The sequence below is a fragment of the Marmota marmota genome, unplaced genomic scaffold, assembly GCF_001458135.2.
Source record: "Marmota marmota marmota unplaced genomic scaffold, marMar, whole genome shotgun sequence".
NCBI lineage: Eukaryota > Metazoa > Chordata > Mammalia > Rodentia > Sciuridae > Marmota > Marmota marmota.
The window spans coordinates 3,234,179-3,249,919 of NW_025999932.1; the positions used below are offsets into that span (position 1 = coordinate 3,234,179).

Sequence of the window (15,741 nt, forward strand, 5' to 3'; positions counted from 1 at the left end):
TCTAGCCTTCAGCTTTGAAGTCCTGGGAAATTAAACTTGTCGGTGGCGTTCCTAGGGTTGTTTGGATTCAGGGGAACTAGCATGACTGACAAAATGTTAATTTGCAAAGGGAGGTGCCGTGGTTCCCAGGTCCTCTACCCAGGAGCACTGCCTTTCTTCTGTCACCCTCCTGGTGGCAGGAGGCATGGTCCTGTCCCCGTAGCTGAGACAGAGGTTTTGGGCAGCTGTTAGTGCACGTAGCAAGGGCTGAGGAGAGTGCATGATACGACAGCCAGTCCTCCCCATTTACAGCTGAGAGTCACTTTCCTACAACTTAAAACTGATAATGGGACAGTCTCTTTGCTCTAAATAACGGCAAAACTGTGGCTTTCTGGTTTCTCTCCAGCCACAATTCCAGCTGGCTTTTGTACAGTCTCAGATCAGGCACAGTAAACAGGCACAGTTTCCCTGGGTCAGAGTTCATTCCCATTTACCTCTCCCCCTTCAATCAGTCACCTGGGTCAGAGTCCTGGGCACGCTCTTCATAAGGATCCTTCTGGATGTTTGTCTCCTCCCCATGTTGGGCAACTTCCTCTCCACTTTTCTCAGAATCGGTCCCCAGGTATCAGCTTGCCCCTGTGCAGCCACTGCTGCTGGACCTGCTGGGCAGAGACGGTAGGACGCCTCTCCTCTGTCAGCACCACATGGCCGTGGTGAGCCCCCCACGCCTTCCCCTCCTTAGGTCTGCCTTCCTGGAGACTACAGCGGGTCCCCCTGCACCTCAAGCCCTCTTGGCTAAGGAGGCTCTACCTGTTTTCCCCCTGGTTTCCTGACAAGAAGAGGCAGAATTGAAACTTGCTGTATTTTTATTCAGATTCAAAGGTTATGTCTATGTATGGGACTTTAGAGAGAGAGAAGCAAGATGTGCCCTTTTAGTCTCTATTGATCTAGGAATGCAGTCAGTCATGAGAATCTTGCAGAGATACATGTTAAACATTTAGTCGATTATTAACAGACATTCTTCTGGTTTATTGTTCAATACAGCACCATGCATCACGTAGGCTTGGAGTTGCTGTTTTCTTAGAGGAAAGCCTTAGGCTGATTCCTTGGGTGATGGGGATTGAAAAGCTACTTACCACCTGCCCTTTGGGGCGCCACGGAATCGAGCGGCAGTGGGAGCGGGAAGGAAGGAAGCTCGCCAGATTGTGTGAGGAGATTTCCAATTTGCTAATTAGATTTGGGGGATGAGGGAGAAGTTGATATCAAAATAATTATGGAAATGATGAGCAAGAGAAGAGTCTTAGGGTAAAAGAAAGCTCTGGGAAGTGAGATAAGAGTCAGGTGCTCAGAGCTGTTTCCTGCACGGTCCCCGCTGGCAGGAACCCTTCTCGGAGCCTCACGAAGGGGAGCGTCAGGTAGGAAGTTGCCTGTGACGGCAGTTGACAAGGAGTGCCGGGACCCCATGGATGACGGCTGGTGGAGACACTTATTCTCTACAAATCCTCTTAGAAGATTACTCTGTTATTGGAAATCGCATCTTGAAACGCTCCTGGGGCTGTCATGGGAGTGAGCCCTCCCAGGGGAGGGATGATGGGACATAATGGTGGGATGCCCTGGTGACTTCGGGGCTGTGTTCCATGAGAGGGCTTACAGCAGCGAGGCCACCGAGTGTCCAGGATGGTGCGGGGGAGCAAGGCGACGGTCTCTCCACCTTCCTTAACCCTCCTTTCACCTCCTCCTGCTCAGTGCTCGGCTTTCTCTTAATGCAGGTGGTTTTTATCCCGAGAGCCAAATTGCTAGCTTGATAGTGGGTTCACCTGCTCCACTGGCACGAGCCTGTCCTTTATCCATCTTATCAGGGCTTTCAACTAAATACGCATACTCAATATTAATCGACAACAAATACCAATAAAAATGCATCTGACAAATACACAGTAGACTATGGAGCCTGGGCTGCCTGGCCGGGATGCCCTCTGCCTCCTGCTGGTGAGAACAGCCAGCAGCAGTCGTGGGGGAGGGGGGGGGGTTAAACTAATGCTCCAGCCTGGGTTCCATCATCTCTAAGAAGGAGATCTCCGTACCCACTTCCTGCAGTTGTCTGGGGGTTAATGAGTGGACACATCTGAAGCTCTGCCGACAATGCCTGCCACATGGGAATCCTGAAAAACGTAGCTGTTATCAAAAGTGCTCCTTCAAACATAACTGAGTACCTGAGACCCTCTTGTCATCTGTCGCAGCAGTGTGCACAGATAGAGTGTCAGACGCATTTCCTCAATGCAACGGCCTTAAGAAGCAGACGTAGGCTATCCACCCTGTGTAAGTTGTAGACCCCCCCCCCCAAAAAAAAAAACAGACAGGGATTGGCAGACCTCAACCTATGAGCCCGGGGCCTGATTTTCTACAAGTGAGCCCAGGCAGCTTTCTCCCCATGTATTTTAGAACAGCAGGTCCTTACCCATTTGAATATCTACATCACAGGACTTTAGGCAGTACCACAAAACAGAGTGGAAAAGTCCAGGTCCTGCTTAGCCTAATCCTCCCTGGCATACCATCCCCCCAAATGTTTTGAAGCAAATCTCAGACGTCACATCATTTCTTCCATAGATATTTAATGATGTACCTGTGGAATATAAGAATTCTTTTGAAATATAACCTCAATGCTATCAAGACACTTAAAAATGAAAAAAAAAGCAATAATGTAAATCATTGAATACCCAGTAGGTGTTTATATTTTCCTTCTTTTCTCTTAAAATTTGTCTGATTTATGATTTTCCCATAAGTCCTCATATGGCACTTGATGGATTTATCTCCTAATCTATGTTCATGTATAAGCCTTGCCTCTTTTTTCTCTCTGCATTTTGGTTGTTGAAGGAACTGGATTATTTGTTCTGAACAGATTTTTATAGCCCAGGATTGAGCCAAACCACCAGCTTCTCTGATTCCTGCTTGCAGACAAACTGTGGTGGGATTCCCAGCCTCTGTGACCCTGGGGTCCCATCCCCCAGGAAGTCCCCTCCCATGTACCCTGCTGGTCTGTATGCCTGAATAAGCCTTGCACAGTTAGTCACATTTCTGTTTCTTTTCAGAGGACAAAGCTTACACATATGTGCGACCCCCCACCACACACCACCCAAGGATGGAGTACATTGTAAGTTCACACTGGCTGCTGACTGAATCAAAGTTGGAACTGTTGTTCTTACTCACCTCATCAAGCTCACCACTGGATCTCAGTTCTCTAGGCTGAAACTGCAGTCCTCCTTGACGATAGTGTAATTGTGAGTTATCTCAGCCACTCTTCTTCACGCTCACAATATAATAATATGATCTCAGAATAGCTACATCAATATCACCACCAACAATGATTATTGAAAAGAGGTAAAGAATTTCCCCACTTCTTATCTAACCTGGTAGGGAGATCAGTAGACCTTCTGGCTTTTCTTCTCTGTGTGCCCATGCTACCTGATCAACAGCTTGTCAATTTCATGGTTTTCACTTTCCTTTTGATTTTTAAGAATTGCCTTTCTAACTGTGGTTTTGTTTAAGGCCATGTTAAGTATCACACGAGCTCGTGTCAATGTACGTGGTGAAGCACGCTCAGGGAAGAGTCGCTTCTCTCCTGCCTTTTGAGTCTCTTCCTTCCATTCGTCTTCCAGGTGCTTTTTTAAAATATTAAAACCAAACACATTTGCATAGATACACATGTGTGTTTACATGCACAAAACTTCCCTTCTGAGCAGGTAAATATACTATAAGTAAAGCACGTGGAAACATTCCTGCTGCTTCCCACAGCCCTAAGTGACCCATTGTGAGGATGTCCCATGGTTTACTCAGCAAGACCTATTGCAGGACACTGGCCCTTCCCATTCCTCCCCATCAAACCTGCAAGGAACAAGTGTGTATGTACAACGTGCTTTGCGGGATCCATTCCTCGGAATGAGATTCCTTGGTCAAAGATAAATACATGCATCATTGTGCTAATATGCTCAATTCCCTTTTATTAGGTTAATGTCACTTTTCTATTTTCATCAATGTGTGATACTTGGTGTTTTTTCCCTATTTTGTTTTACTATTCTCTTATTTTGCTAAGGTAGGGAAGGGATAGGACGCTGAAAATAAGTATAATAAATATTACGACAGTAAGACCTTCAGAAAATTCTCATTGTAATAAAATTATAAATTCTCAATTATCTCTTATAACAAGAGTGTTCTGTCACTTGTGATAAGTCCAGATTCACTTTACCTCCTGTGTGCAGTGAAGACGTCTGCACAAGCCCTTTGTGAGGGTTACATTTGGGCAGGTGGAGCTGCTACTTTCTTTAAAGACAGGTTTCTGAGGTACAGCTGTCACCCAGTTGGCACATCTACTTAAATTTCTCATGTGCAAACTGTTTCTTCCTGGTTTGCATTCCTTAAAGTTTACAAGATAACAAGCGATTTCTCAGAAGAATTATATTCCAGAGTCAGGCAAAATCATTTTCACTAGGAAACAAATAACATTACTTTCAAGTGGGGCTTGACACAGAAATACAGTGTCCGTGTCAGGAGACATACAGGAGTTCTCTCCATCTTAGACTGGGTTTTTAAAATTTTTAAAAAATTTTTAGAGTTTATTTTAATTAATTATACTTGACAGTAGAATGCATGTTGATACATCATATATAATGGAGAATAATTTCTCATTCTTCTGGTTGTACATGATGTAGACTCACGCTGGTCATGTAGTTATATATGTACATAGTGTAATAATGTCTGATTCATTCTTCTCTCCTTCCTGCTGGAACGGGTTTTATGCATATGGGTAATGGGGACCCTTCCTTCATTTGTGTTCTCTTCAGGGTTGGACTGCCTATTGAGGTCTAGTGCTCTTGTCCCCACACGAACTGGTAGAGATATGAGATCAACAAAGTAGACAGAGACTCTGTTATGGGAAGCGGGTCATTCAAGAAAAAGTGCACCCTACTTTTATGACAGTTGCGATAAATGTGCCGACTTTCCTGAACCTTCTAGTGTGGTCAGTATTTATGTATTTATTATGTTTTATACTTAGTATTTATTAAGCCAACCTATATTTTGCAGTATTGTGAGCCCAGTATGGCTCCAAGTATTTACAGACATTAACTCTAATAAATACTGTCTAAACTAAGTCATAAATAACCAAGCAGCAATAAATAGGATGAAGATGTCCTCTCAAGTCTGTTCACCTGATTTGTGTTCTTGTTTATGCCCAAACCCACTGAAACTCATTTTGCTTCCTCTGGTATTATAAAATGCTTTTCCTAGCATCCCTAGTGGACTTCTGGTTGTACTTTAAATGTACTAACTGGCAAGATTAGTCCTCCAGCTAAAACAGCTAGAAAATCTAGAAAAAAATTGGTGCAAAGATACTAGGAAAAAAGGAAGCATGGGAATAGAACTCACAACAGGAAAAAAAAAAAAAAAAAAAAACAATAGGGTGATCTTCAGTGTTGGGCTTTTGGCCTGGACCATGGCCAGGAGGGGGCAGCCCAGGCAGAACTTGGACCTCTCCAGGATGGGGAAATGGAGACCAGAGTCCAGGGTACTGTGACATTGCATAGGAAATGCTCAGAGGGAATTTGGGTCAGAGAAGTGGACAGTAAAGAGCCATGCAGAGAAGGAGGTCCGCATCCACTCCTTCCCGAGACTCTGAATTTGAATGTGCACCAGCGTAAGTACTTACTTAGCAAAGATGACGGTCGGAGGACCATAGACTGAGGAGCCGCTGGAGGCTGCATGGCGCTGGCCTCCACGGGCCTGCGTGGAACAGCAGGGCAGGCTTGAGGAAGGCCCGGGACAGGCCCAGGGCTAAGCCACCTTTGGAGAAACCAACACTAAACCACTCTAGCAAAGTTAAAAAAAAAAAAGTACTAAGAAATGTTGGCCTTCAAATACATGACCCAAATTCCAGAACAAGCACAGAGCTCCTTACCGGGAGTTGGGAACCCAGATATGAGCACTGATGTTGGCAAACATCCCATCACAGTGACGGGGACACACCGAGAGGCAGGTAAATGTGCCTCCAGACCAAGAGAAAGTCCAGCTGATGGAAACAGCCGTGCCTCCTCCTCGCCAGCCTGGGGCTCCCGTCTGGCTGTGGCCTCGGCCTCCACCCACCGCCGCCCGGGTTCTGTGCCCCTTCCGCTTCCTTGGCCTCGGCAGCTCTGCATGGCCACATTCTGCCTGCCGTCGCCCCCTGAGGCTCCTTCACTGGCTCTCAGTGTGACTCGTTGCTCAGTGTCGGCCTTGGCGATGCCCTGAGCGCGTCCCCCAACCTCAACTATCAGGGAACGTGATGGCCCAGGCGACAGTGTTGGGAGGCGGAGCCTAATGAGGTGACTTGTGGCATTGCTGTGGGGTGGGCTACTTACGGAGAGGGTGGCTTGCTTTAGAGGTGAGCTGGCCTCCCTGGCCCTCTATATTCGGCTGTTGGAAGACGCTGCACAACACCAAGAGGCAGACAACCACCCTGTGCTCTGGGTCTCCCCAGGCTCCAGGCTCTTCAGACACTCGCTCAGGTGCTCAGCTAAAAAGCAGCTGAAGATGGCGGGCGACAGTGTTCCTCACGGCCTTCCTGTTGCCTCTGTGACCCACCCCAGTTCTCTGCACAGTGACCTTTGTCCCTGTGTCTTCAAGTCTTTTTCCCCCCAAGAAACTTCTGGTTCTATAGTGATCAAAGTGTCTTATAATTATTGTAATCACGACAATATCCACGTGCATTAGACTTATCAAATATTGTCACATACTTTATTTGCTTTGATTCTCATGCACCCCTGTGTGATGGAAAATTCCAAGAACTATCAGTACTATTTAACAAAGAAGAAAATGAATGTCAGGAAGATTACAGCACTGGCACCCAGGTCTGCCTGGCCCCCTGTGGTGGCCATCAGGGGAGACCCTGGCTGTGGGCAGAGCAGGGGAGGATGGCGGGGGGGCCCAGGGAAAACCACGGCTACAGCATCCTGTGTCCATGTCCACAGATGTCCGAGGACTCACTGCAGAAGCCACACACAGGTGGCCACTGTGCCCAGTGGTGAGGTGCCTGGCTCCCCGTCACTCACAGCTCAGAGTGCCTGGGGAGGAAGAGTCGAGCCTGCTCTCAAGGCTCCCCCAGCTGGGGGTGGTGAGGTCCCTGGCCCCCATGGACTCAACAGGGAAGAATGGACAGCAGGAAGCTGCTTAGAGAGCTGTTCTCAATGACCTCCTCCCCGCTGTCCTGGTGCCATGACGGGGACAGAAGAAAACAGTGGGGACATGTGGAAACTTTCAGGCAGTTAGATGGAAAGGAGACACAAGTACCATAAACATGACAGAAGAAGAAACACGTTCTCAGGCTCAAGGTTGACGACGTTCCTTTGCATGTGGAGACAGCCACGCCACGTGTTGATTGGCTAGGTTTCTCCCATGTGTTTCACATAGAAATGGAATTGATAAACCATATTTTACAAAATTAATTTGTCTCAAACCTGTTTTGTTCATGAGGTATTGCTCAGACTTGGAAAATTTTTAAATTTCAACTTAGTCATTCAGAATAATCTTAAAACAGAAAGTAGCTTTACTATGCTATGTTCAACCTTAGACGCTATCCATTTGCAGTAATGCTCCATTATTTTATTACATACCACAAAGAAAGAAAGACTCCATGGACTCACACCATCAGTTATGAGATGTGTCTCAGTTTCAGAGATGCTGGCATGTGGGAACGTGCCCTTGAGGACGCCATGGGGCAGGCAACTGGCTGGAACCCTTTTCTGAGCACGTGGAGGCTGAGGCTCAGCAGTTAGATATCTGCCCCAAACTACTGAGACCTAGTGGGCAGAGAACGACAGAGCTGTGATACACGTTTACTTTTCCTCCCTCCAGAGCCCACACTCTTACCTAGAACTGATGCTAACTTTGTCAAACTTTTCTGCTTTGGGATTAAAATTCCAACTCTCAGGGGTCTTTTACTGATACAGTAACATATGGTAATTTGTAGAGTCTTATAAGCATTATTTTTCTTTATCAGCTTCTAAGTAAAGCTTATAAGATTTAAGTCAATGTTAGTTAATAGTCCACAGAAAATTCTATTTTTCTGCTGAGAGTCTTCACTAAGTCTTTGTTATGTAGAGGGAAAAAAGTGCTTGTGCAAGGTCACCTGAGAAGTGGCTTGGCATGGTCTAGACTCCAGGTTTCTGTCTCAAAGCACCATGCTCCTTCCAAATCTGTAGTTTCCTGTGACATATCCATCAAAACCCACAAGGGCAGGACACACTGTGGATTATCACGTCCCCAAGCAGTCATGACACCTGCTTAGAAGTCGGTTGAGGGTTTCGTTTAACTTTGAAAGAGAAAACTCTCCTTTTTGGGCAGTGATGTGTACCCACAGTTTCTTTGAATAATGTCTTTAAATGGACTGAGGCAAATCCCGTCAGGTGATTCATGCATCACATTGGCATTCCAAAGAGTCGAATTGCACAATGTGCTTTTGACTTTCTCCCTCCAGCAATTTTAACTATTTGTGCTCACATGTCCCATCATGGAGTCATGCGCCAACGTGGATATTCAGTTTCATGATACACCAGGGTTTCTGACTGGGTGGACACAGGCAGTAAAGTCCAGGGTGACCCCGACCCTGGGGCTCGAGCTGCTTACCTCTGGCATCCACTTTATATAAAGGGAGCACAGTGTCGTACCAGCTCACATTGTCACCAGGGAGGGCAGCTTGCCTCAGAGTTCAAAACCCATCACCATTTAGGAATGTCATACATGCTTTCCCCTGAAGCCAGGCATCTCTAAAATGCTCTTTGATGTTTTGTTTTGGTATCTGACCTGGAAAGTCAGATAGCTGGACAAAAGTCTTACTTTTCAGTGTTCTGTGGCACTTTCAAATGGGGGTCCAACCAGGGGTCCCCAGGAAACAAGCACCCTCCCCACCCACCAGACCCACCGCTGGCAGGAAACCAGAGACACAAGCATGTGAAGGAGCAGACCAAAACATCTCCCGAAACTAAATTCTCGTGGACTCTCTTTTCCCCATATTTCTATTTTAGCATTCTCAATTTAATATCAAGGCAAAACTTATTTTAAACTAATTTAATAGCAGTATTTTGAACCACAGCCTCATATTCGTGAATCTTGCACGCGTATTTACACTTCTCAGAGCAGTGCGTGATAGCCTGCCTGAATTCCACATGAGAACAAAATTAAACCTGTGCCGCTCTCCAAGGAGAGGGTTAGGGTCTTAGCAGTTTCAAAGGCTACAAAATTATGTACTTTTTGCCCCCTAAATTTGGTGTTTATTGTAATAGGGATGAAAGAATGTTTTATAACTTGGTATTTTTCTTTCCATGTAAAAAATGTATGCTTGTCACTAGAAGTAGAAGGATTGAGCGAGTCAGGGGAGGGGGAAGTGTCCGTGTCCCTCCTGAACTCCTACTGCCTGTATGTCTGGCCTCACAGAGTCTCACCTCGAGGACAGCAGTGGTTGCCACGTTGCTGGCCCCAGGGTCACCTCTCTCACTCCTCCTGCCCAGGTGTGCTCAGTGGGCAGGATTCTGAGCCTGCCCGCGGTCCCAGCACGCCATGCATGCCCCATCAGAGAGAGCTGGGACAGGCTGGCTCCTCTGCAGCTAGCCTATGAGAGGGAAGTGCTGCAGGTTTCTTGCCAAATGAGGCAATTGGTTTAGGATGGAGTCTTAGAGCTGGTTGGAGCAAATAAGGTGTCATGAAACCAGACAGGATTGTGTCGCCTTGCGTTTCTTCAAAATGTGTCAGTGGTTTAATAAATAGCTTGAGGGGCTGTGTCTGCAAAGACACTCAAAAATTAAAGTTTGGGGGGCCTCCCATCCAGTCTCCCCAGGATCTTGGTAAGGGAGGCTCCTGCCAGCACCTTTTTGTTCTCCTTCACCCTGATATGTCTGCTGGGGCCCACGTCAAGCTGAAGACCTGCAGACCAGAGCGGTGACACAGCAAAGGTGTGACTGTCCCTCTCTGTACCTGAGGAACTGAAGTTCACCTGGTGGAATGATTTACCCAGTTAGAGTAGGCAGAAAGCGGCAGATGGGATTCCAGCTGAACCTTCAAACCCATTCTCTTCTGTTTTAACAATCTGTCTCTCTGTTCGTCGTCGTCCTTCCTTGTTACAAAGATGCTTTCTCCTGTCTGTCAGGGCAAAGGGTATGTATTCTGTGCAAGTTAAAGGTGCTCGCTGCCCAGGATGGGCATGGTGCTCAGGACTGGTGGGGGGACCTGCGGAGGAGCTCCTGTGCACCTGGGCTGTGTTCTGCCCTGGGCCCGCCTTGCAGGCTGTCTGCACATAGGAATTGTGTCAGACTGTCCCCACTGCTGGGGCTCCACATTGCGGCATTTGGATAAACACACACTATCTTTCCACCTTTACTGCTCCTCTCCTGGACCTTCGGGTGAAAGAGAGATGGGTTTTGATTAAATGATGCAGTACGACCTATGGAGATGAACCTTGGTAGGCATTAGGAGACTCAGAGGTCACTCGACATGCCTCAGAGAGTCCCTTACAGTGACAGAGTGAGTGTGGATCTTGTGGGTATTGTTCCTAAGTCTCCATCTTAAGGACCCTCCATACACTTTTTCTTCTTTTTGATTTTTTGGATAAACTTCTATGTTGAAAACTAGGGTCTGTCTGTCACTAGAATTAGAATGCTAATGTCCCCCTAAGGCCCCAATATTAAGGCCTGGGTCCCCATGGTGGTGTGTTGAGAGCCACAGCCGAAGGGGCCCCAGCAAACTTCCAGCTGCCAGCTGATGATTGGCTCACAGCGGCCCCAGCAAAATTCTAGCTGCCAACTGATTGGCTCCTCTGCGGTGATGCTCATTGGGCTGTTTCCACGCCCTTTCAGACTATGGAGCTGCTCATTGGGGGACTTTTTTTGGCTCTGCCCACGCGACTCAGCCAATCGGCCTCAAGAGCAGGAGGAGTAGGGGAGGTGGAGAGGCTTGTGGGAAGCCGGTGGTGGCAATTCGGCTCTGAGGGTTTTCCTGAAGAGCTGTGTGGTGTGGCGTGTGTGGTTCTAAAAATAAAGTTCGTTTCTTTTGACAAGTGGCTCCTGAATTGTGCCCAGCCAGACTGCGGCAGTGGTGTAGTGGACACTTTGAGAGGTAGGACCCAGGGTGAGGTCTTTGGGTCACCAGGGGTGACCTCAAGGCAGACTTTTGGACCCTGGCCTCCTCCTCTTCCTCTCTGGCTTCCTGACAACAGGGCAAGCCGTTTCCTGCACCTAGTGCCCCACATTGCCATCTGGCTTGCCCGCCAGAGGCCCAAAGCAATCTAGGCTTGGACAGGAACCACCCAAAGTGTGAGCCCAAACAAGCCTTTTCTCTTTACAAGTTGACTACCTCAGGTATTTTATTATGGTGGTGGAAAACCAATTAACTCAGGAAGGTGTTTACTTTAGAGTAATAGATTGTTGGGCTAAAATTTTCTGTTAATGCTGAAAGATAATTTTGTGCAATCATACCTCTAGCTGAAGGGTTTTCTCCTGTGCTGATGTGACATTAAGCTGAAAGAATAGTGGCCCATTTTTCCCCATTTTACTCCCTTTCAATATGTTTATGCCAAACAAATATGTAGATTTTAAAGTTCATGTGGTGAGAATATTTGAATATTTTACTAACTTCTAAAAACGAAAAACAAAAATCTCCGTGGTCTGTATGTGTTCTCTATTTTCAATAATCTGTTTTGGTTCATTAATTCAAGTAGAAATGGGGAGTTTTACTCAAACAGGAGTTTTGTGATATTCTCAGTCAGACTGCAAACAATTTCAATCCAAAAATGAGGGTGTTGGTTCAGATAGAGGAAGCTCAACTGGACTCCCACATCTCACTCAGCGTCCCACAAAGGCGTGTCTCAATCTTGTTCCAGTGGGAGATGGGCCCTCCAACTATCTTACCTACGGAGTGTGTCTTGGAGACCTAGGATCCTGCCATCTGGACCACAAGGAGGAGGCCACCAAGAATTGGACAGAGGGATTAAGGCCCAATAGGACATGGCTTCTGTCCACAATCCAAGCCAGCCCTTGGCCATAGGCACTCAATATGGTGGAGGCTCAGTAACGTAGGTTTTTGTGTGCCCAGGCAGGGCAAAATAAGATGGAATTTGGTGAAAGCACGGCAACAGGTATATCATGCTATCTTCCTCAAAGTTCTTATGGTTCGTCTTGGCATTAACTCTCCAGAAAAAAAAAAAAAAAAAGGCAACTACATTTTCTTCTTCGTGGACCATAAAACCAAATGAAAAAAAAAAAAATCAAGTGATTTAACAAGATGGAGGTTATGTTGTTTGGATTTTTGTCACTGTGACAAAATACCAGAAAACTAGCTTAAAGGAGGAAAGGTTTATTTTGGCTCACAGCTTCAGGAGTTTCCCTCCATGACTGGATGGCACCATTGCTGAGGAGCGTGATGAGGCAGAGCATAAGGGTGAAGAGGGAGAGGTGGAGCTGAGCGGCTCGCATCACGGAGGCTGGGAATCAGAGAGGAACGGGGGTGGGAGGGGGGGGGAGGTGGAGGTGGTAAGACCATGCCTCCTAGGGCACGCCCCGGGTGGCCTGCTTCCTCTGGTGAGCCCACGTCCTTCAGTTCCCACCTCCTCCCAACAGGCCACTCAAGGTGAACTGAACCCCTAGAGGGAGTAACTGCTGATGTGGTCAGAGCCCCCAGGGCCCAACCCCTTCCCAGAGCCCACCTCTGCACACGGCTGCTCTGGGGACCAAGCCTTCCACACAGGAGCCTTCGGGGCCACCGCAGGTACAAACCGTAACAGAAGGAATGATGTTACAAATTGTTCAGTGAGGGCTGGGCTGGGGCTCAGTGGCAGAGCACTCACCTGGCACGCGTGAGGCCCTGGGTTCGATCCTCAGCACCACATAGAAATAAATTAATTAATTAAAGTTACTGTGTCCATCTATGACTAAAAAGTTAAAAAAAAAAAGTTCAATGAGAAAGAAACCTTCTCTTAAAAATGCACTGTTAGGGGCTGGGGATGTGGCTCAAGCGGTAGCGCGCTCGCCTGGCATGCGTGCGGCCCGGGTTCGATCCTCGGCACCACATACAAACAAAGATGTTGTGTCCGCCGAAAACTAAAAAATAAATATTAAAATTCTCTCTCTCTCTCTCTCTCTCTCAAATGCACTGTTGGTGAACTCAGACAGAGCTGGTCCCTATACCCACCAGCCGCCACCCACATGACTCTGTCCTGGACACTGCTTTAAGGACTGGCCCTCTTTGAGGGCCGGGACTCCAAACGTATATGCCTGGTCTCTTTAGAAAGCTGCTAGATGGAGGGGGCTTGGTTCCCCACAAAACACGCAAATCTCTTAATCAGCTGCGATTGCTGACCTTACCTTTATGCTGATTCAAGTAGATTACAGACAGCAACACATTTATGACCATTGGAAGCCCGGACACTGGCGGGCAGTCCATGATTTTAAGGAACTGCCTATTTTTATGTGTGATGATTACTTCATGCTTACTTCTGTTCAGTAAGTCTCCATGTAGACATAGATGCTGAGCCATTTAGAAACGCAAAGACAGGATGACTAGGATTCTCCTCAGGCTAGTGAGGGAGGGAGGGAGGGAGGGGGAGGGTGGAATGGGTGACGCCAAACACCTGGGTGGCCACCATCAAAGCTGGACCATGGTGTGCCCGAGGATGTGTTTTACCATTCCATCTATTTAGGTTGTGTTTGATATCTTCTGTAATAAAAGCTTTGAAACAGAAATCGTGTCATTTTATTATCCAGGGAGTGATTTTCCTCTGGCTCACTGTCTCTGTGTTTACACGTTCCCGTGCTTTCTTTTCCGCTGCTTTTCAACCACATTGCTGCCATCTTTCCCCATTGGCTGTGGTTTCATCAGACTCATCCTTGATAACTATGGTGGAGAAAGAGGAACTTGTTCCAAATGTGCACAAGCAGCAGAAAACAGAGTCCTGTCACCATGAAGCCAACCACAGGTGGGAACTGCCACATACTGAGGACCCAGGGCAGGGGAACATGTCTCCTGGACCACCAGGACGAGTGGCACCCCTATTCTCCCTTCCTGATGTCTCCCAGAGAGCTTGCACTTGCTGGGAAACATGGAGTTCCCCAAAAACAAGAACCTTTTTTCTGGAAAGTGTATTAACCTTAACTTAGTACACCTCAGAAAGCTCCACACTGAAATCAGCACAAAACAGCAAAGACAATAAAACAATCCCCTTTCTTCCTGACCTAGGACTAGGCCAATCCGGGTCTGGGGAAGGACATTCTTCTGCAGGTGTTCTGGGTCCTGCTCCCAGTAATGGAGCCCGTGAGACACGCACGTTCCTCAGCGCACACTTGGCTGTGCAGACGCGGCTCCGACACACTGCTGGCCCTTCTAGAAATCTCTGCCCACTTCTTCTCTAGCACCCCATCTCCAGAACTGCAGCTCTATCTGGGGACTTGTGAAGGCAGGAAAGGTCCCTACAGTGGTGGCTCCTAGTTCTACTCAGACAAAACATTACCTGTTTCCTGGTTGGAGCCAAGTTTGTCCCTCCCTCCCCCCAGCCCAGTAAGATGTGGTCAGGTTCCTAATGAGCAGCATTCAATCTTTGCATTGTATTTCAGGCCCTTTGATTGAAACATAAATTATATATTTGACTCGACAAGAACTATTTTGAGGATGTTTCAACAGAATATGCTCTTGATATTCTGTGATCCTCTGCAGTTGGAATTCCAACTTATCTTCATTGAACATTTTGTTTTGTTCTAAAGTCTGCTGTGATCGGGTCCCACTGATTTCCCAGGTCTTGCTTGTTACATCCGACCACTCATTTAAATGACCTCTAAGGTATTGCACTTGTTTGTCACCTTACGAGGAGCTTATAAAATGTCCTTGTGAACCATTATGGTCGGAGTTTGAGTTGGAAGATAGCACCAGTGTTAATTCAAGGACTTCAGAAGAAACAAGGTAGCTTCTTCAAATCAGTAACCTGAGCTGCAGACAGTATTCCAGGGTTTCTTGCTCATGAGCACTCAGCAATATTGATCTGAGAAACTCCAAGTATTGCTTTGAATAAATTCCATTGGTTCCAGGGTTGGGAAGTCCTGTTAATCTGGCAACTGGTCAAACAGCTACAGGAAGTGAAGGTGCTCTGTACCCCAATAGATGCCCAGAGCCTTTCACCAGCCAGATACTGTGTCTTCTGGCTTCCAGTTTCTAAAGCAGCACCCTGAACGCTGACACGGGCCAGACCCTCAGAAATGTAAGCTTTTCCATGCAGCAAATAACACCATAAAGTGGTGTTCAACTGAGCCTGGGTCCTAAAGTGCTAAAGGAGTCCTAAACGTGGGAGGGTCCACCGTTGGGGAGGACGAGTAAAGCAGGGAGTGCATGACCATGGCCCCCGTGGTAAAGCAGGAAGAGCACAGGGCTTCTGCAGACGTTGTGAGTGAGACCCAGAACATGATTAAGGCCACAGTCCTCACCTTCTATCTCCTCCCTGACAAAGGGCTCAGTTTCTCCTGAGAGACACCATGTGGTTCAGGGTGCGGATCCTGGGCCATGGTCCCTCCTTGTGGAGTGTACACATCTGCTGCTTCCAGTTGGTCCTGTCTTTCCCAGCCCCGCTCCGTCTTCCTCTTCCGCCTGTCCACCCCATGACTTTAACTGCAGCTCCAGGACTGGGAGGAAGGATTTCCCATGGACATTTAGCCAGCCAGCACTGTCACCTGAGGCTGAACCAGAAGTGACCCTTTGTTGATGCAGTGT

The 15,741-nt window shown here is 47.3% G+C and overlaps 1 long non-coding RNA gene across 2 annotated transcripts; it reads left to right on the plus strand.

The window, feature by feature from the left end:
- The first annotated feature begins 1,064 nt into the window (after positions 1-1,064).
- Positions 1,065-7,448, plus strand: LOC107140903. Of its 2 annotated transcripts, XR_007346638.1 has the most exons (3): positions 1,065-1,186; positions 2,074-2,295; positions 3,066-7,448. It is a non-coding gene; the product is annotated as an uncharacterized LOC107140903 (long non-coding RNA). The 2 variants fall into 2 exon arrangements; XR_007346639.1 differs by lacking the exon at positions 1,065-1,186 and having other exon boundaries at positions 1,231-2,295.
- Positions 7,449-15,741: the final 8,293 nt, after the last annotated feature.